The following is a 22,328-nucleotide window of genomic DNA, read 5'->3' as shown; positions in this document are numbered from 1 at the left end:
GCCTGCATGGTGTATGGTTTTGAGGGCCAGTTGAAACGAAACCGCAGTGTTATTAGCAAGATGTTTGCACCTTCCTTTCATTCCCAGCTTCCCCATTTCCACCAAGCCTATTATACAGGTTACAAGTATCTTATGGCAAGTTTTTTTAGTGTCGAGTAAAACCACCACAGGCCTCCCAGCTGCAGAGCTTTGTCAGGCTTTCAACTAAATACTGCCTCTCTCAGGAGTGCAACCTTCTGTCGACTTTGAATGTTTAGAGTTGTCTGATATTTCCCCCCTTCCTTCCTCTTCCCCACCCTATGAGCAATGACCCCCTTTAACTAACGAATTAGGGACTGCTCCTGCAGTTGCAATTCTCAGTTCAGCACTTGGCAGTGAGAACCAAACCACGGCTATTTAGTGCAGCGTTAAATGGCTCACCACATTAGCCCCCCGGCACGCAAAGCTATTAGGTTGTTTTACTGTTGTTAAAGTTACATTTGTTAGGTGGAGTTGCTGCTCCAACAGAAACTTGGTAATGTGGGAAGGCTCAGACAGTGTCATGTGGTTGTGCAGTGACAAGAGACCAAAGTTTTCTCTTTCCACGAGGCTTTGCAGAGGAGAGTTTCCAGCTTTGTTGCAATAGAGCGATCTTGACTGACCACGACGCTGTGGCAGGGAGTGATCAAATCATGACCAGTTCCTTACCTGTTCCTTGGTCAGCTTCCAGCAGGGCTGCAGCAAGGTGGAGTTACCCTAAGAGGGAGAGTCCAGCGCCTTGGGATCTCCAGTTGGTGCCACACTTGGCAGGCCGTGTCCTCAGTGTGACGGGCCACTGCTGGTGCCCTCGCCCAGTCTCCTTGCTCCTCGGTACTTCTCAAGGGAACAGCAGCATGTGGGGTTATCCTCAGGTGAAGTTGGGCTGAGGTGGGGACTACGAGCAACTGTGGCTGCACAGCGTTTCCCCAGAGTCTCCTCCAGCCTCCATGCTGCAGCTCCAGAAATCGGTCTTTGTCAGAAATGCTCCAGACCTCCCTCAAAAAGACTCTCACAGATGAAGGATTCACTGTTGTCTGCTATGAAGGGAAAAAGAAATATAGTTTTGATCTTGTCATCAGGGCTGTCTGAAAGATCTTGAGAACAGTTCTCATAGCTGCAGAGGTCGCTGATCACACTGGGAGGTGGGATTTGTGTCTGGCCATGAACTTAGTGTACACGTGTAGAAAACGATGTGGAATGTATGTGCACCTTTGGTTCAGTATAGCGTTCTAGACTGTCCATTTCCAGTCTTGGTCTTTGTCTAAAAACAGTATTAATTGTCTGCTTATTTAAGGAATCTATTCTCTTATATTCTGCATAAACGTTAACTAAAATATGTTTATATGTATGTGTGTGTGTGTATATATATATAATGCCATATATTAAAGAAACACGTTCTAATATAGAGAAAAACAATAGGGAAAATGTTGTAGGCACAGGGTTTGTGGTGTTTGGGAGTGGGGCTGTGGCCCAGCCTCATCCCTAATTGGCTCCAGCTGTGCAGGACAGGTGAGCAGCACTGAATGGAAGAGCCATGGAGTGCCCAGGTGCACTGACCAACCCCAGAGGGAACAGAGGGCACACAGGTGCAGTGCAGCAACACCAGGGGTATAAAAGGCTGGGCTGAAGGACAATGAAGAGCTGCAGATGCTTGAAGTGTTCTTTGGTGTCAGTTGTGCCTCCACTGTGGTCCCAACAGGAAAACACAAACAGGGAGGCCATCAAAGCAAATGATTTAGTATTTGAGCCTCAAATACTAGTTTGAATCCTAACAGGGTCAGCAAAGCCTTCAGTGTTCCTGATTTTTCTCCAGCCCACTGACGATTCCATGGATAAGAGGTAAAGGAGTGGCATCCTTTTACTCCGCGTAAGCCCCAGAGTTCTGTGGAGCCAGCTGTAGTTGCAGGAGTTTGCTCAGCCTGCCTGAGTGATGTCTTTTTTCCCTTTCTCCTTACTCACATTGCAGTGACTTGCATCCTGTGTTTTTGCAGCAGCAATACCTCTCCATTGCTGGACACAGAGATATTGCAAAGCACTGGCTGGTTCTCTGGGCTGGGTGGGGGAATGGATGCACTGAGGCGAGGTGAAGCTGTTCTGTTTGATTTAGGCGTAATGAAACGGGCAGCACGTTCACAGTCAAGGCACCCTGTTGCTGATGTGACTGGGACAGACAGGGTCCTCAGCTGCTAGGCAGGGATGCTTAGATGTGCCACAGGGTTTCAGGGAGAATCCCCCTGCAAAGGGAAGCGTGTGCCAGTATTGTAGGGCGCTTGTGCCAGCCAGCTTGCAGGGTTGATTTGGCATTTGGCGTATTGGTAGCGGCTGCCAGTGTGTGTGGTGGAAGAGAAGGGAATAGACGAGAAAAACACAGGGGTTTAAAATAAAAATGTAAAATTATTTGCTTTGTGCCATATGGACTTCAATATTTTGACAAAGCTAAGGCCAAAATTAATCATGCCAGGTTAGAGTTTTTGTTCAAAAGCATATGTATAACTGTCCCCCTGAGTGTGTGTTTGAGTTATGATTTTTGTCCAGGAAAACCTTAACCTTTTCAGTTTCTCATTCTCTGCTCCACTACCAATTGTTCCACTGGGATGAACTTTGCCTATTGTATCAAAGTTTAAAATAGTTTTGCTTTATTGAAAGTTTCTTAGTTAAATCTCTAAGGTTTTGTTGATTTCCTTTTAAAAATTTTCTTTGGAAGACTTTATTTTTCTTTTCACAAAAGTAAGTGGATTTTAACAAGGGCTATCTTGTGTCCAGACTGGACTGTTTGGTCAAAAAGCAGGGAGGAAGGGATGAGAGAGTGCAGGAGAAGGGGGAACCAGGTGCTAGTAATGGTCAGAGAGCCATTGTATGGAAAGTGGAAGTCCATTATGTCTTTCCTGCTTGTCCTGACTAATACGCTGTTTCCACTGCATGTGTAGCACAAGGATATAAGTTTAAAAATAGGGAATCTGGGCAGTTTGGGGATTTAAATTTATAAAGTAACCGTTCATAATATCTATAGGAATACAACCTTTTTGCACCTGTGAACCACTGAATTTTTCACTAAAATGTTTTCATTGAGCACCCAGCATCTTGCTGTAACTGAGGATATTATTCAGGCTTGCCATTAATGGACAAGCTTGGCTATGTAATTGAATATTTTTCTGCCCTGGTTCCTGTTGTGGCACTTTGCTTCACCACTAAAAATGCCACATGGAGTGTACCTTAATCCACTTCAGAAGCAAAACTCAGCTGTACAGAGGCACTTCTGAAAAGAAATAAGGATGAGTGTGAAGTGGAGCTGCTCAGTATTAGCTGTTTGGGGCTAGTTTGTTATGTACACAAGTCCACATGATAGGAAATCTTGAAAAATCCAGTTTTTATAGAGTTCAGGTGTGGTTGAATTGAGTGTTTTTGTTCATCCCACTATAGAGATATGAGATGGAGATGAAATTCAAATATAGATCTCTATCTTTTTAAAGTTTAGAAGTGTTCAAAGGCAGGATTTAGGCAATCTTTAATTCATGTATGTAAGCAATACTATGACTATGTGAGGACAGTAAATATATCTCTATCTGTGATTGATCTCAAGATCAGCCTATCTATTATCATAAAGCCCCTCCTTTGAGAGTGGGAAGTAGGTGGAAATTTGAAAGAACAAATTTAAGCAACTGGTTTCCTTTCACTTTTAAAACCAAATAGTGAGAGAGGCATAAAAGATGTCCAGTTTGGATGATAGCGAAACATTGCTTTGAAGTTTCAACTAAATTGCATTTCTTGTTCTCTGCTGTCGGCTGTAAGGCTCAAAAAAAAAAAAATTGGACAAGCAGTGATTAGTATATAATAATGTATGTTCAAATAGCTTATGGTATTATGAAAACAAAAATTCAAAAGGCCAATATACTGACAGTTAAAATCTGTCTAAGGGGCGATAGGGGGGAACCTTCACAAAAACAATATGCTGATTGCATGCAGCTACCCTGCCGAGTCAAATCTTAAATAAATTATACATACATAGCTGTACTGGAACTAGGAAATGAAGCAGTTTAAAATGTTCCTGGTTCTGTGCTTTAGGCAAAGCCTGTATCCACTCGGTGTCCTTAATGCATCAGACATTTGGTTTGCTGGTTTGGGTGCCCTGCCACAGGAGCTGGGCATTTTGGAGACCAGTGGAAAAATACAGCTTTGCACTGGGTGTGGTTGATAGATAAATAATCCCTCTTGATTCTTTGATAAGGAATCCCTTTCTCTCAACTGCAGCACGCACCCCCAGTCCCCTCCACCCACTCGTAAGAAATCTTGATGAAGTACTGAAATGTTGCATATTTGGTAAAGATTTTTCCCACAGAAACAAATTTATGCATCCAAAAATTCAGTTTCTAAGCAGCGGAAGTTTTTCAGGAATTTGGGTCAAATCTGATAAGTAGCTTCAGCCAAAATAAAGATGAAAATAAAATTCTGAACATCAAAATGATTCATTTCAATATACATGAAACAAAGTATTCTGACTTCTTGAGATTTCCAAGACGACTCATTAACTGTACAGTCTAGTGCTAAGGGCTGCTCACAGGTACTCATGTTCTTATCCTCTTCCTTCCTAAACTAAAGGAAGGTCTTGGGTGGAATTTTTCTTCACCTTGCATGCCATTCTTAGTCCATCTATAAGTACAGCCATGTGTACATGTTCATGGAAGTAGAAATAGAATAATTCTGTAGGTGTATGGGCAGGCTATTCCCTGTGAAAACTGGGGGTCCACTCCTAGTGCCAGGGAATGTGTAAGGGTTTATCCAGAACTCGGTCTGAAAAGATTGATGAGGAGATCCTGACGTACCACTGGTTAGGGCAGATACAAGAGTACGGTGCACACACAGGTCCTTGTTCTAAATCATATTTAATTTAAGTTCAGGTCCTGATCTCGGTGAATACTTGAATCCCTAAGGTACAATGGTGAGGAGGGTTTGAAGGTAGCATCTTGTTCACAGGATCTACTTTTAAACGGTTGACAGCATGTTCTTTTGCCCAGCAAAAGTTTCCATAATTAACTTTTAACAGTGGAAACTCAGGTCAGGACCCAAGGTAGCAAAAATAATTCTGAAACATTGTTAGTGTTAGCCGACTTTGTTCAGGTTTTTTGTGAGTTTCTTGGTGTTAAATTGCACTCCTAAACATCAACTAAAATCTATGCTAAATGAAAAAAAAAAGTTTTATCTCCTATTCAGGAGGTAATCCAGTTTAGGTCTTTGGCTAATAGAATCAATCACATTAGTAATTGTAAACCCAACACAAGGGGATGCAAGCCAAGAATGCTACTGCTCTTTGTGTACTGTCATGAAATTCTGGCTGTTCTACCAAAATCCCCTTTCAAAGATGCAGTTAAATTACAGTGAAAAAGCAGTTTGGCCCTTGCTTCTGGCATAGTATTGACTACTTGCTATCTTTTTATCAGTTTCATTTGCTAGAATATAGAATAGCTACTTTCTGAACTTATTTTTAAAAGTATATTTCAACATCACTTGGCCACAAACAGAGGCTAATGTGTCCAGCCTTCAGTCAGCTTATTGCCATTCAAACACTGGAGATAAATTATATTAAAAGAAAGAAAGAAGGGGGTGGGGAAAAAAAATATGTTTCAGTTTCTGACTCATTCTAAATGGAGACTTAGCTCTAAGTAATCAAAATTGCTTTGGTTGTGCATAGCAGCATTAAAAGCCTTGTCCACTAATTGAGTGAAGCGGCTCCAGTGAAGCAGCCTTGCCCCTCATTATGTGATCCTGCAAGTGCTGTTTGTCATCACCACTTGCTGGTCTCAATCCAGCTGTGCTGCTGGTGCAAATGAACGGTAATTCCTTGTGACGGGCTGTGTCCTTCCAGTGAAACCACAATATGGGTCTCGTGCCACCCTGCCCTGCTCCCCTTTCCTCCGCACAGCTCCCAAGGTCTGACTGCCCACCTCGGGATGCCACCCTGGCTTAGCCCTCCAGCAGCTGACTGCTGTGTCAGGGTGTGTGCTGGCTGGAGGGATGGGTGGCACCCCTCAGACACTGCAGGAAACACATGCCAAACAAAAGGCAGCGTTTCCTGGTGGCTCAGGACATGGGTGGCATCATCCACCACCCTGTGCAGCCAAAGGACTGCTGGCAGTGTGCTCCAGCAAGCAGGAGATGCCAGGGGGTATCAGTTTAAAATCAGAGTTTGCTAGTATTTATGTGTCATTGCTGTGCTTTTACACTACTGGGGTTTTATTAATTTATTAAATTTCTGCTTCCATCCTGACTCCAAGAAAAGGCCTTAAGAAAGGGAATTATTAGTTGGGAGCCTAGAACTCCCAGAAATCCGTGCCTTGCTTTTCTTCAGGTTTGTCCCTTTGCAACAGATGCTTATGCTCCCTTTTAATAATAATCTCTACTTCTCATCTTTTGGTTTTGCTGTCCTTTTAAATTACAAACCGTGCTGTGAGGGCTGTCTGTAGCTGTGTGTGTGTGGATCTGCCAGGGAGTCCTGGTTTCAGCTGGGGCTTCTGTCCCAGATTCTCAGCTGGTACAAGCTGGCAGAATGCCACTGAGGTCATTAAGTGTATGTGAAGGGTCTGTGGCATGTCATTGTTATTTGCATTGCTGGAGAGAGGGAATCTTCAGCCAGTGTGATCTTAGCCCAGGCCTTTAAGAATTAACACCCAGTTCTCAGGCATATGCAGTCTTTCCTCACTTCAGTTATTTTCATTTTTAATTAAAATGAACAATTTTTACATGTAAATTGAACACTTTTTAAAAAAAAGTATCTACGTCAGAGCAAAATATTTATACTTTCATTGGGAGAAATGTATGGGGTTGTTTTGAAATCAGTGCTTTTTAGTAAATTTTTCACTTAAAATCAACTCACCAACTTCTCACTTTTAAAAAAATGTTTTGGGAAGGAAGCAGGAAAAGAAGAGATATTTATACCAAACCTTAGATTTTTTTTTTTTTTTTTTTTTTTTTTTTTTTTGTCATTCAGAAGAATCCAGAACTGACTGAAATCAAGGTTACAGCTCCAGGCTCATCCTAACTGATGTTAATCACTTTTCTGAGGTCACTATATTTTGTCACCTGACCCTGCCTCTTTGGATCTAGAGTGTTTCAGCCCCCATTAGATTTTTACAACACTTAAGGCAGTCTGTCCATCTCTGCTGGAGGGATCCTGGGCTGACCGTGTTCTTAACCCAGTTGGGTAACTCATTACTTCTCAATAGATCGTTGACTCTGGAATTGATTTTTTCTTTTTTTTTTTTTGATGCTAATGGGTCCCCAAGATGAGCTGTTATATTGAAATGTAACATAGCCCCATCTAGTTTTCATCAATACCAAGGTTAATGCCGTTGTCCTCATTCCACAGAGGAGACACCCAAAGCAAGGCAAGTCAGCCAGGAAAGACACATTTCCACCCACATCCCATGCCCCTGGTCTCGTGGTATTCTTTAGGAGAGAGCAAAAATAAGGTTCTTCTCTTAACCTTAAATCCTAGAGTTATGTTGGACTTTCAGCTTCTTCCCCTGTAGATTTGAAGCCTGAATATGTGATTTCTAACAGTTCCAAGCCAAGCAAATAATCTTCTAAGAGAATTTTTGGATAAAATGTCACTGTACTTTATTGCTGATTGCAGGATTTGGGGATTTTGAGGTATGCCTGGCAACAGGACTTTCAGAATCTGCAGCATCCCAAAATATCTCATAAGGCTGCATGGACTATTTCATGCACAAGACTACAGGTGGATATTTTGGATGTGAGTCCCTGTGGATGTATCACAGGAGCAGGTCAGAACCTCTGACCACAGGGAGGAAAGGTTAGCTGCTTTTGTGTTCCACACTGTGCCCAATTGACAGGACAAACACCAAGGTTGCTGCTTGAGTGTAAGCTCAGAGATCCTTGTGTTGGGTTGAAATAATTTCTCAGATTTACAATGTGTATATATAGCTGGTGATACAGCCAAAAAAACTGTTCTAGACACTGCAGGATCAATACTAGAGGTGCAGGTGAATACTCTCTCAAATGACTGTGGGAAACAAAATAAATCTTAGTTTTGCTGCTTCAGAAAAACGAAATTGCCAAAGTATTTAAATCTCTGCCAAGAGTCTCCATTGAAAGCAACAGCAGAAGTGCTAACTGATCTCAGTACTGCAGGATCAAGCTCCAGATGCTTCAGGACACTTGCATATCCAATGTGAAAAACTTTGGGTTCTTTGAACTGGCAAAAAACCCCTTTAATTTAGATTATATATAATCATTTTTTATTAGAGCTTAAACTTGGTTAAGTATAATCAGGTAGCTATTGTGTAATTTAAATGGCCAGTGATTATTATTTTATAATAGCAACTTACATTTATATAGTGCTGTATATCCCAAAGGGATCCCAGATGATTTTAAAGTCTCAACAATAAAATGCACAACAAAGTGAAACATTAAATACAATTACAGCATTACTAGAAAATATGAGGATATTAAAAATCTGGCTGTCTGTGGCTTGCTTCTGTCTCACTTGAATTCATTAACCAAACTCACCCAGAGTGCAAATGGATTATTAGTGATTCTGCCATATCTGATTTTGGAAGTTTTCTGTACAAGCACATCCTCTGTACTGGGAGGATACTAAAGGATGTAAATACCCTTCTTTTATTTTTGGAGTCTGTTGAGGGGCTTGAGTTCTTTGCTCTCTTGTTTGGGTGGTTGTTGTACAACTTCAGGATGGTTTCTTGTTAGATGGGAGGAGGCTAAACAAATGCCACATGCCTGCAACATCAGAGTGGGAAGTCAGACAGTGCTTTGTACAAACAGTTCTTTTTTCATGTATACGTCTTGAAACAGTTTAAAATTCAACCCTGTTAACAGTCATTTTTGGGTGCTCCATGCTGACACTTCACTCAGGCGAACAGTGCAGTTTATGCCTCCTGAGCTGCTCTTCCAGGCTTTTGCATGTTGAAGTTTCCCCACCAAAAGGGTTGTCAAGCACTGGAACAGGGTGCCCAGGGAAATGTTTGGGTTGCCATCCACTGAGGTACTTACAGGATGTGTAGACATGGCACTCAAGGGATTTAGTGGTGAAGTTAGACCACTGAATCCAGTCCTTCACCTTCAGGGTCTTTCCCAGCCCAAATGATTCCATGATTCCAAGTGCCCAGCTTTGTACTTGCACTCCTGAAATCCACATTGCCAGTGCTGAAGGAGGTGAAAACCCGAGGGGTGTTAGTGTGTCCTACCACAGCACCTTAGGGAAGACTGCCCTGGAGCTGCAGGTGGGAGCTGGGGGAGCTCTGCTGCAGCTGGCACTCCCCAGACAAGAGGCATGGAAACCATCCCTGCCTTTTAGAGAGTGCTGTAAAGGACTTCCAAACCATCATAATGAGAATCACAGAGTTGTTTGGGAGGGGAGTCACTGAAGTGATGAGATTAATTTCATTGCTGACCACAAAAACAGAGCCAGGAAGGCAAATGCTGTTTTTGTGGATGGGTAATATAGGTCACTTGCTTTGTGTTTTTTTCTTTTCTAATGGCTAATAAATTGTAGTCTAATTCTGAAATATTTCCAGAAACCCTGAATTACTGTTGAATTATGAAGGCAAGTTGTTTGCACCTGAAGATAAAGACTTACTGCTATTAAACATAAATTTGGGACTATGCAAAATGATGTGTAAGCTACTTTTTTTCACTTGTTTGCCAGAGTCTACTGAGATGATTTTCAGTTTCTGAAAATACTAGTTTATGCCTGCCTTTTGGCCACAACATATGAAAACAGTCTACTTCAAATAATTTAGTCTTAAAACCATAGTTCTTTCTCAATATCCGAGCTTTTCTTTAGTTTCTGTTTTAACACTCATAATGATTGTGTGAAAGTTGTTTGCAGATACTGTCTTGTTTTTCAGATTTGTAATGAAGCATGAGGGATTTTTACATTTTGTGGCAAAAGTTTTGCATGGGTCTTACTGTGAAGCTTTCACAATGTCTTTAAGTTGTTTTATTTTTGGGAGCTGGAAGAAAGGGAAATAGTGACTTAGAGACAAGTTTTTCTGCTCCATTTCCTCTATGTAGCAGATGATAAATCTCAAGTACAAATGGTGCTGCAACCAAGGCACTGAGCTCTAATTTTTGATCCTACTTGCACTGGTGGCCTATTTACTAATCTGTAATCACCAATAAATTGGTTGCAATACAGTTAAGAGCCTGATCTTTGAGTGACATTGAGCAAACACTCTCAAATAACGGTGGACCTTCTGAAATTCCTTTCCACAGTGTTGTGGACCATGCCTTTCCTGACACCAGTACAACCAAGCTCTGGGAATCAAAACTGCATGTAACTCATAGGGAAAATGTGCTGGGAAAATGTTGTTTCTTTCTGAAACTGTATTTACAAGTAGGGTTAATAATGGTGACAATAATAATAGCACTTGTTATCATTAGACCTTGGGAGAGCATCCAAGTCTTTTCCAAGCTGGACAGTGTCCTGTGTGCCCTGCTCTGTTCAACACAAGCCTGTTGTAAATGTTCATATCTGAAAGACAAATTGACCTTCCATATGGGAAGCTGTAGCTTTTCACTTAAAGCTTCCCAGCTTTGTAGAGAAACTCCCTCCTGTTCTGGTTAAAGTTGTCGTATATTTTGAAGAGTCTGGATAGATCCTAGTGGACTAGAATCCAGCCAAGGACATCATCTTCTCTGGAAAGAAATCAGTATTCTTCCTTAAAGAGACTTGAAATTTTTTTTTTTTAAGACATTACTTAAAAGAAAAAAGTTTAAACATGTCTCTTTTTTTTTTAATGGTCTCATTATTAGTTGGAGTTTAAGGACTGAACTAGTAATTACTAATCAAAGTTTACCTGTGGGAGCAGAAACTAGATGGAACCTTGTTTCACTTATTTAAACATAAATCTCTACAATTCGAGATTAAATACATTTCCCCAGGTTACCAGTAGTACCCTTCTCTGTGCCTGTAGGTCATCTACTAAAAAGTGAAAAAATACATGTACATGTTGGTGACAGAGGTGTCACAAAAACGTGAGTGGCATTGTTCTAGGCGCTGTTACACAATGGTGGATTTTGTGGAGTCAGCATGGAAATGAATGGCAGACTGGATGGAATAATTTTTTTATTTGTAATAAAACGGATTATGTTCAAGTAGTTTGAAATCCCAGCGGTGAGGACTTGGGTACAATATCATCATTGCAGTGCTTTTAGAGGGAAACTAGGAGTAAATAAAAGAAAGATTGAATTGGAGCTTTAATTTTTATTAAGGTTTGTGGTTTTAGAACAGAGACAGAGAGTGACATGACATAAGGAATGGCAGTGCATTAGTGAAAGTAGGTGTCTGAAAGAAACTAGTCTGTGTTTGTGGGAGCATGAAACTGTTGAAAAGAAACTGCTACTTTCACACTGTCACATAAAACTCCCGACGAGCCTGGCAATGAAGCGTAGAGAAACTCTCCCTTGTTTGTCCAAGAAAAATAGTGCATGCAAGAAAAAATAGTATAAATGGCCCTGGGTTTAGTTTCTGTAGTGTTTGATACCAGTCTTTAGGATCTAAATGAGAGCAGGAAAGAAAGTCCTGGGATTTTGTAATGAAAATGTCTTTCAAAATAATTTTGCAAAAGACCTTTAAAATGTTGAAGAAATCTATTAGAACTAATCTCAGGAGTGGGAATAACTGTGAATTATTATTACTGCAAATTCTATAAAGTATCTCCTTTGTATGTTTATAGCATGCAGAAAATATAAATAATAGCTGATTAGTAGTCTAGAGTGAGAGCTCTCTGTTTTCTCCCCATATCAGATAAGTCTCCTACTGATGGATCAAACATTTAATCAATCTGGTAACATGGCCTTCAGCACTATAGTATCTGAGTGCCTCCCAGTGTTGGAACGCTCAATAATGCTTGGTTTTTCTCCAGTTACTCCGTACTCCTTAATTTGATTTTGTTCTTAGTTACACTGATGTAAATCTAAAACTGCTCCACTGATACTGATAGAGGAAGCCACCATTTATGAGCCTGAAGAGCAAAATGTCTTCCCCCCCCTTGCAATTCCTCAGCTATTCTTAAGTTGTGCTATTAATAATATTTATTCAACTTACTAATCTGCTCCCTCATTTATTTCCCCTGTTCCTGCTGCATCTTTTTTTTCTTCTGCCACTTCGAGTATGATCCAAAGTCCACTGAAATGGCTGTCAATCTAACCATTGATTTCAGCTGACTGGGGTTCAGTTTCCCACTTGTCCCTCCCTCCTTTTTTCCCCCCTCTGCATCTCCTGAAGGGTTCTGTGTGAGTTTGTGATCTTATTAATTAAAGTTACATGTATTCCTACAGTTTTGAGAATAAGCACCTTGCTGGAATCCTAATCCCTAAATTTTTCTTAATACCCATTGCTCCCCTCAGCTTAGTTTTCCTTTAATGAGAGCTCTCTTTCCTCCTTGTGCCACAGGTGTTGGTCTCAGGTCCAGCATCTCACATTTTAGGGGAAGCTTTGCTATGAGCCTGAGCTGAGTTCTGTAGAAAACTCAGTAGAGAAACCCCACTTCCCTGAGGTTTTTGCTCAGGACACTTGTAGTCAATATGAAAAGGGTTTTGAATGAGGTAGTTGTGACTCGTCCTTTGATTTTTTTTTTTTTTTTTCTCTTTTCTTTCCTCTTGCTGCCATCAGCAGTTGGAAGCAGAAGAAAATAAAGAGGAGTTGAGAACTGAAGCTGGGAGACTGGGCAGGTAAGAGGTGTGTTTTGTTCATTGCCGGGGAGGCGTTTCTGGAGGTGCTGATGTGAACTGGGCAGTGTGTTGGCTCCGCTCTGGAAGACGAGGCTGGGCCAGGGCTTGCACAGTCCAGCTGAGTTCCTTAATCCTTTAGTCTTTTTGTGTCAAAGGCTTTGCTTTGCTGTTTCTTCGCCTGCAACAGGGGCAGAAAGGGTTCCCTGTGGTAGGAAGGTAGCTCAAGGAGAAATGCAGGAAGGGCTGGGGAGTAACGAGCTGGTGTAAAGGTGGCAGAGCATGTGAGCTGCTTGGACAAAGTTGCCCGGTTTGAGGGTAACAGCTGTGCTGTGTGCACAGCTGGGCTGGTGTTTGCATTATTTCAAGAAATGTTTTGCTAAGGGACTTGTGCGCTATCTGTAGCTTCACTGCATTATCTCCTTCGAAGCCTCGTTTGATTACTTTACTCTCATTTCCTGTTCTACATGGTTTTAAATGGGGTGAAGGTGAAATACAGTAAAAGCAAGATACAACACTTGCTTTCATATAAAAACCACGCTGAAAGTACAATAACAACATTGGAAAGCCAAGCACTACTCACTGGACAACTGCAGTTTGCAAAGACAGTCTCCTAAGGGCTTACTTGAGGCACATCTAGGGACAAAAGGCTTTTCATGGGAACAAAAGCTACAGCCAGGCTGCCAGGTTTCAAACCTTCCTCTGAAGCTTGAAGCACCAAAGTGTTTTTCAGAGGAGGAGCTTGAAGAATTTTCAGTGTAATATTCCGTACCCCTGTTCTTGGAGAAGCTGTCCCATTTCCAAAGCACACAGCCTGAGGCAGTGATGCGCCAGAGAGAAATCAGCCGAAATGGCAAAATACGAGTGGGGTTTGAACAACTGCAGGTAGTTGTTTAATCTCTTGTGTCAAGTAATCTTAATAACAGGTATGGCTGCTGATCCAGTCAATTATATAAATTGTCCTGCTGCCTTTCCTGGGCTCTTAGGGAGGCAGAGCTATTGATACCTATGATGTGACCGTGTGCAACTGCAGCACTATGACTGTCTCAGCTCACCCAAACAGGAAGGGACTGATTTATTTCTGCTTCTCTGACTTTTCTCTGTGGCACACGGTAGTCAGAATCTTGGATTTTCTTCCCCCTCCTCTAAATCTGTGAGAATGCATTTAAATTTTAATATTCAGAGGCCCCAACGATGTCAATAGCACTAAGATAAGTGTTGCCCTGTTTGAAATTCCCTGCTGGGTGCACCTGTCATGCTTTGTCTGATGTTGGGATAATAAGCTCTGTGGGACAGTAAATGCCTCCCTTACTCATCCACACAGCCCTTTAGGCTGCTTTTTGGAGGAGGCTTTGAGCAACATGTCATGGGAAAAATACCAAACTCCCCTGACTACGAGTTTGCAGGCACATGGAGCAAGCTTGGCTCAAACTCACAGATCAAGAGAAGTTTGTGGCTGATAAGAGAATAACTAATTTTCTAATCTGAAACAATCTGATCCCTTGAATTTACGAGAAGACTCACCAGTATTATAAATATATATTTACTCACAAAATTTTTTGTCTGAGAATAAAGTATTTGTGTTTTTAGTGTGTGATACTAATTGACCTCTGACAAGCTCGACATGTTTAGCTTGGAAGAATTTATCTTCTCCATTTGAACATTTGGGTTGGTTTGGTTTTTTTTTTTTTTATTTGCCAGTGCTTTCTTGGTTTTTTGCAGCTTTCAAACCCATATATTGGCATCTGGTTTTTTGCTGTGAAGTGACGTGATCTCCAAGCAAACCAGTGGAATGCATCAGGCTGTCTCCCTGTCCTTACTGGGTCATGTGTTTACTATTAAAGCTCCGTTTCTGGCCTTTTTCATAACAGCTTAGTTGTCTGCAGGAACTGGTAGTTAAAGCATGGCAGACTGCAGATAATTCTTTAGGTTCAGCCTCTGTTTCCACTGCCTTTGATCACAGTACATTCGACTTTCAAATATTATTTATAAGTTATTTTTTCACATGCTGCTTTTGATTTTTGTAGATGTGCCTTCCCACACAATCGGGATAGTCAGTGATTTCTTATTATAGTTCCTTAGCATGTAAACATTATGTTACTCTAAATTCAGATCAAATTTGAACTGGCAGTGCAGGTAAGAATAGAAAGACATGGATCCCACTACAAAGATGTTGCAGTTAGAGTGGTAACAAATGACATGGAAAAGGTGGAGAAGACAACTGCGAAATACAGCCTGTTCATGTATATACAAATGTACGTAGAGAGAGAGAGAGAGATACCCCTGCAGTTTAATTTAACATCATAGTACAAAAAAATTACAATAGGAAGATCAATGTATAAAAAAATTTGAACCATGTGGCAGAACTTGTCTTCCTGATAAAAAGGAAAAGCAGCCAGAGATTGAAAGAGTGGGAATGTTGGTATTTTTTAATGCACAGCTTATCTTAAAGTCATTAAAAATAAATTATTCAACCTTCTTCTAAATAAAGTAGGAATTTTTTATGACTTATCCCTCTACATGATTTTGATGAGAAAGAGTTGAGTATCAGTAGAGCTGCAGAAACCTCCTCCACACAAATGTGGTAAAGCATCTTAGATCTCTGTGGTCTGCAATTTGTACACCCAGTGTGGGCTGGAGAGAGTAGCTCTATGAAATAAGGAGTTTGTCTGAGGTTGTATTCCTGCCTCAGATTTTACTTCCAGTTGGTAAATAATATAAGTCTCTTGGGCAAATTTTCATGATAATCCCATTTTCTGTTGCAGATACAGTTTTTGTCAACCTGAGAATTTAAGTCTGTTTGTGTGGTGACAATGGGAAGTGGGTTGGGAGGAATTGCTGTTACTGTATTACTTCCCCTCCAAAAAGGTCTCAAAATGAAACCAGTTGCTAAATTGGTAATCTACAAGCTTACAAGATTTGCATGCAGTTCTGAGCATGGGTGTGAGAGGGAGGAAGCTCCCGTTCTTGCACATAATTTATTTTCTGTGTCATCCTGAACTTTGAGATCTGAATCTCTTACTTGCATTGATGGCTCTGGTTTTGGGGCTTTTGGGGCTAGTTTTTGTAGAAATCCAAGAGTGAGGCTTCTTTACAAGAATGGCTTCTGGGTGGGTACCTCTGACTGATAGACCCACCAGGTCTGAAGAGTATCTTACTTTTGTTGAGGGAGCAGGCCCAAACCATAATGTGATGTTTTATTGGAGTTTTCATATGTGAGTTTGCTTACTGTTATGTCAACTGCAAGGACTCTCACCTAAGAAGGTATTAGGATGTTTTAATAGCACTGAAGAGGCTTGGGATAAGGTTCTTTTTTGTGCCTTCATTTTGTACCCAGCAGTTGCTTGGGTAACTGAGAATCTGTGGGTGAATATTCCTAGACAACACAGGTTAAAATCATGCACATTGTCCACATATCCATGAGAATGGGATGAAACAGGAAATGATAACTGAAGAAGCTGAGGGCACCAGAAACATGTGTGAAATGTCCTTTCTGCCTGTTTTGACAAACAAAAACTATGGGTTTGTTTCTCCCTTTACAAAAAAAATTCAATGCAACCAAGACTAGATTCTTTAATGTAATCTGCATGAGTTTGGGTATCATTAGCAAGGGTGGGTGACCATCTTCTTGCTGAAAAACCACAAGCAATGAAAATCAAGTAGCTCCAGAAACAGCCAACTGATCAAATGCTACCTCCTCCTAAAAGCAGTGAGAAAAGGCAGCTGAGTTAGGAATGAGAAGTGGCCCCAGTCTTGGAGAAATGCTGAAAACCTAGAAATGCCTTGGCTCAAACTGCTTGGGATCTGAAGTTATAGCCCAGTGGTTTACCTGCTTGTTTCTGCCTTCCTCTATGAACAAGTTCTCTGTGTGCATGGCTGGATTCTTTTTGCCTTTTTAGTTTAGGTCAGAATGCTCCTGGTCACTTTTCTGGTAATGTTTTAGCTTGCTTTTTAGAAAGGCTTTTCCAAACAAAAAAACATCTGCAATTAAAAAGCCAAGTTGTCCCTGATGATACGCAATTCCTCTGCCATTCTCCTATGAACAAGTTTGGGGTTTATTTATACGTGTGCCCTGCACATGGTACACTTTTTTTTTTAGGCACATCATTTCCTTTCTTTCTTTAGATAGTGGGAGTAAGTGAATCAGCAGTTAAAAACTCAAGTATTTAATTTGTGATTCCCTATGACAAGTGCCATTGCTGTTCCCAGTCCTGATCTGCAGGATCTGACTGTTCCTGGTGTGTCTGGACCAGCTGAAGGGCAGGGTTTCTGGAAATCTTTGTTTTTCTTTGCCTTTGAGGCTGTGTGTGGGTGTTCACTTCTTGTTCACTTTTTCTGAAATGGGAAATGCTCTTTATTTAAGAGAAAAAAAAAAAAAAAAAAAGGTAGTTGAGCTTATTTGTCTTCTCTGTTTTCTGTGCTTGTTCAATATTGTCACTTCCCACCGGGAGGTGTTCCAGCCTACCAGGAGATGGTGTGCATTTGGACTGTTTGTCTGAGGTGATGAGTTAGGGCTCCTTCTGAAGGTGTTGTGGACACCTCAGAACCTGTGAACATCAGCTAGTGAACATTTGTCATGGTTTTCTTTAAGCATCTCTTAAAAGTTAGTTGATATTCCAACAAATGTCAGTTCTGTTGAGCTGTTGAACTTCTCTAAAATTCAAGCTTGATGCAGTGGACAAATCCTGCTGTCTCTTCTTGGCCAATATCATGTTATAACTTTGAGAAGTTTTTTGCCTCCGTTTCTGCTTCTTGTCAGATATTTGCTCAACTAAGGAGAGAGACCACTTCATTTAGCAATTCCAGTTCTGAAGTATAAGTAAGCATTTTTGGTCTTTGCTCATGTGAAAAAATCATAATTTTAAATTTCTAGAATTTTGATCCCTTTAAAGACAAAGATGTTGAACAGATTAATGGGGCCATATGAGTAAATAAACATATATAAAAATAGAGTGAATTAATAAAGCAAATTGACTTGGTTGTTGTAAGGATGTGAGAAGATAGATGTGCCTGTTTTTCATGTAGAAGTCTTGGTGGTAGTGGAGAGACCAAACCAAGCTGAACCCCCTATTCAACCATACAGGGCAGGCCTGACCTGTGCCAGGGGCTCATTAAGTGTTTGTGTTTGCTCCACAGCTTCTCCAGAGGGACAATCCCAGGTGTTAGTGCCTGTGCTTTGTGGATCCAAAGTGCATTTTGACTGTGGCTTCTTCAGGGGGAAAACAAGATCTATCAGAATTATCTGGGTGATTTGTGCTGGTTACCTGCCACATAAACTCACCACGGAGCAGCTCAGAATAGTTATACAGCTATATTGCTGTAGTTAGTTACATAGTTATATTGCTGTTATATAATACGTATGTGTAATATCTATGTAATATGTAATACATATATAACATAAAATATGTAATAGTTATATAGTTCTATAGCTGTTAATAATATGTAATATAAAATACATATATATTACACATCTATGCATATATATACACTACATATATTTTAGATGTAATATATAATACATATATAACATATATAATACATATATAACATATAAATTATGTAATGGTGATATAGCTGTTGCATAATACATAATATATAATACATATATGTGTATATATGTTATATATATGTAATATATCATGCATATATAACATACATAATATATAATAGTTATATAGTTATATTGCTGGTTTGAGAAAGGGAACACCCATTGCTGAGCATGAAAGAGAACAGAAAAATGATGAGTAAGAGCAAACAAAATAATTTCACACTGGGAGACTTGAAATCAAGTGAAATATTTTTCTGAAATACAAAAACTGAAAACTGAAATATATTTCAGGTTTGGTGGCTGTTGCTGCTGCTGTCCTGAGCACAATTAGAGCTTCCCAGTTTGTCTGCCCCATTGCCCTGAAATGCTGCTGCCAGTTTTCAAGAGGAAGGCCGAGTGTTTCTGACATCTCCAAATGCACAGCAGAGCTCTGGCTCTTCAGAATCTGGACCAGCTCCCAGCGTTAGGAACAGGAGTCAAACGGGCATCCCTTCTCCTGTGCTAACACACACCCCACCATTAACAGTCTGAAGGCAATTTTCATAAAATACATAACCCTGCTGAGCTAGTCTCAGAAGATAAATAAGTGTTGTAGAAAAGAAGCTTTTGTTTAAAAGTAATTATTTAAACTATGCATTACAGGTAATTTTCCTTTACCAGTAAACCAAATGCTATCAGAATTTCAATAATAGCTTTGTGTTACTTATCTAGATAACATGATACTGTCATTTCCAGGAGCTTAAAATGCTGTTTTATTTTCATTTGTGTCAAATATAAGGGTAAATGAGACCTGAATATATATTAAAAAAAAAATCCAACAACATAGGTTTTGTATAATTTTCTGAGAGCAGCATTTTGTTTTCCAACCTTTTATAGTCAAATAACAATCTAATGATAGTTTTCTAAAATACGGACTTAAAACAGTAGGGTGAAGAGCATCATCTTATTTTCTGTTTTGGGTAAACATGCTGCATTTCAGAGTTGACAGCAAATACAATTCTTTTGAAGGGATTTGTCAATAAAACCATAACACTGTGGCAACTTTATAATGTGTATGCAGACATAGCCAAACCCTAAGTGCTTCAACCCATATATAGCTTAGGAAAAAAAGTGGTATGATTTTTTTACCCAAGAGATTTCTCATTTACAAAAATTACATGAAAAACTCAGCCTCTGTGTTTCCTTTCTCTCAGCATTATTTCTACAGTGTAAACCCCTCTAATGATCACAAAATTATTTATTATGAGGAAGATGAAATAAATGAGAGAGGAAAACAAGACTTTTTTTTTTTATTCTTGAAGGAGAAACATCTGTTTCAGATCTTTAACTGAAAGGATGGCCATTTTGTTTCAATAAAAAGTTTTATTATTCTTTCTATTTATGAGTGTTTTTGTTTTCTGTTTCAGTATGGACAAGGGAAGGGCTGCTGCTTTGAGAGCTCAGCAGCTGAGCCCCCTGTGGGGTTGCCCCTGTGAGCCTTGGCTGCAGCCTCACTTTCTGGCCAAGAGGCCCATGGCATGTTTTGGCTGCAAGGAGGTAAAGCAGGAAAGATACCCAAGTGCATTAAGGCAAAATTTCAACCCCATTTAGGCCTAGATTCCACCTAATCCCTGATTAGAGGGTTTTTACTGGATATGTCTATGCCTTCAGGAATGCCTAGCCAATTGAAAGTGAAGGGCCCAGGATTTTTAGATCATCTGCATCTGGCCATGGTCTGCACCATGGTCTCCAATTACCCAAAATGGTGAAAATAGCATTTCCTACTTCAGAGAAGATTTTGTGAAGATCAATGTGTTCAAGACTGTGGCAGTAGGATGTATCTATAATGTACATAGGTAATAGATCAATTTAAATACTTTTAATAGAAGCGGGCACAATAATTCCTGCTGTCACAGGAATATTGTGACACTTACTGTTTGTGATCTATGTGAAAGAGGTTAACATCTTTGGATTAAAAAGTGATACTGCTCTAACTGTGCGAATTATGAGCACTCCTGTTTGCATGCTGAATTCACTTCTGGACCTACCCAGGCTGGATTTTCAATCTCTGAGTAAAAACTGTTGTCCCCCCTTGGGAAAGTTTTGCCTGTTTCAAGCCATGCTCGGCTTCCTCCCGTTTGTGCTGTGCTGGGGGAAGGACGGTGATGGGGCACAGAGCAGAGGCAGCTGGTGGCAGGCAGGGCTTTTACCACCTAAGAGCCCAGCTGACAGCAAGGTACTGCCATGACTTGGAGCTGGCAGGCAGCAATCAAAATGCCACCCTTTGGCTGCGGAGAGAGCTAAAGATTTGTCTCCAGCAAGTGACAGGTGCCAAGGTACTGTCGCCCGTTTTCTAATTTTAGCAGGAAGGCTGGCAGGGATCTCACCTAGACAGACCAGCCTTGTTCCTGCCCAGCCCGACCTGCTGCCGTGGCTCCCGTTCCAAGCTGCTCGGCTGGGTGCCTCCCGGCTTCCAGGGGCTGGTGTGCTGGTGGGAGGGAGAGGGGAAACCCCTACCCTTGTCTCCAAAGGCTGGGGATACTTCTGAGCCTGCTGGAGACAGCAAAGCTCATCCCTTGTACCACCTGTGGGAAGAGAGATGCTCGTAGGAATGTTGCTGCTAATGCAGGGGTTGGGCTGGGTTGGGAAGCCTTTGGGAGTGCCTGTGACAGTACAAGGAGTCTCTCACACACATGAGAAGCTCCTGCCTGCCCTCCAGCCTGGTGCCTTGGGTGTGGCTCTGCTGCAGAAGCAGAAGAGGAAGAGGTGGTTACAGGACATCACCAAAGGGGAAAGAGAGCGGGTCTTCCCCCCTACAAAGTGACTGGAGCGTGTGCGATCGTTACACAGGATTTTCTGCCAAATTGCTCTGACTTTGGCTTTTGACATTGGAAATAAGTGTCTAGGGAAAGGTAGGAAGGAGTCTGAGATAATTTCATATCACCTTGATTTCCAAGACACCATCACAGCTTTGAGGCTGTGCACTGCCGTGCATCCACCTCTCTGCCTGTTGCAGAGGGGTGTGAGATTCACTCTCGGGAACAATGAAGCATTTTCTGCTGGTTTAGCTCACTCAGTTGGTTCATTGGCAGCTCAGACAAATGCCAACAAGGCACTGGCTTTGAGTCTGAGACAGCAAATGTGATCTGTCACATTTTGAAAATATCTGTAAGGATGCTGCAGCCAATAGTGCAGCTGTGCTTTTCCAATAGCCCATATTCAGATGGAATGTGAAATTGAAAAGAGCCTATTGGCATATATCATTACCATATTATTAACACTGAATTTTATTAATGTGTTTTTCATTCGTGTATTAATGACACAGGCAGCATTTAGCTATTCTGGGCTTTACACAAATAATTATTGGGAGTGTTCTTTTGTCAAATAGGTTTGGAGGTGGACAATGCAGAATTGATATTTATCACATCTTTCAATGATCATTTTTACCATCTCCACTAAAAGCTATACTTGCTCCAAGCACATCTTGCTTGATGGAGGATAAGTTCTGCCATTTTGAGAGGGGTAGTTTTTATTTATAATTGTGAATGTGTTTAGCCACATGAGGCTGTCAATCAGTGAGACGAAAGCCCAGTAGGATTATTTCTGTAAGTGGCCAATTTCCCCCACCCTTTCGCTCCAAATCAAGGACAGATGAAAGGTCATGATTAAAACAGTGATTTTTTCCTAAATTGTAAGTAACAGTTTGCAACTGTTTTTTTACCAAGATGTCAAAACTGTGTTTTATCTTGGGAAAAGGGGGAAGGAAGAAAATTATAAGTTCTTGAAAATGTTGGCAATTTTCCAAATGGTTGTGTTGAAATTTATTTTAATTATTGTACTTGTGTCAGTTCCTAGCAAGGGTAAAAGGGGGGGAAATAATTCAGTACAGTATTATGCAGCTATGGATTAAACAATTAATGGTGAACCTCTATATCCTATTAGTATATTTGAGTTCATTATTTCAACAAATTGTTTTATGAGCCAGTGACTAGTGGATTTAACCATTTATTTTATAGTCAAAACAGAGGAATAATTGGCTAGTTGGAGGGTCTTTGTGTGTATGAATCCATCCAAGGAA

General features: G+C 40.7%; 1 protein-coding gene across 2 annotated transcripts in view; it reads left to right on the top strand.

Annotated features, from left to right (window-relative positions):
* SOX5 (SRY-box transcription factor 5) overlaps positions 1–22,328 on the top strand; it is a 611,216-nt gene that overhangs the window by 165,184 nt on the left and 423,704 nt on the right. For both annotated transcript variants that reach the window (XM_053977622.1, XM_053977623.1), the window contains exon 3: positions 12,668–12,726. The gene's annotated coding sequence lies outside the window, so the exon portion shown is untranslated. The remainder of the gene's footprint in view (positions 1–12,667; positions 12,727–22,328) is intronic.

Source organism: Vidua macroura, chromosome 5 (assembly GCF_024509145.1).
Source record: "Vidua macroura isolate BioBank_ID:100142 chromosome 5, ASM2450914v1, whole genome shotgun sequence".
NCBI lineage: Eukaryota > Metazoa > Chordata > Aves > Passeriformes > Viduidae > Vidua > Vidua macroura.
Note: the sequence above shows the minus strand (reverse complement) of the source record. Positions and strands in the feature narration are given on the sequence as shown.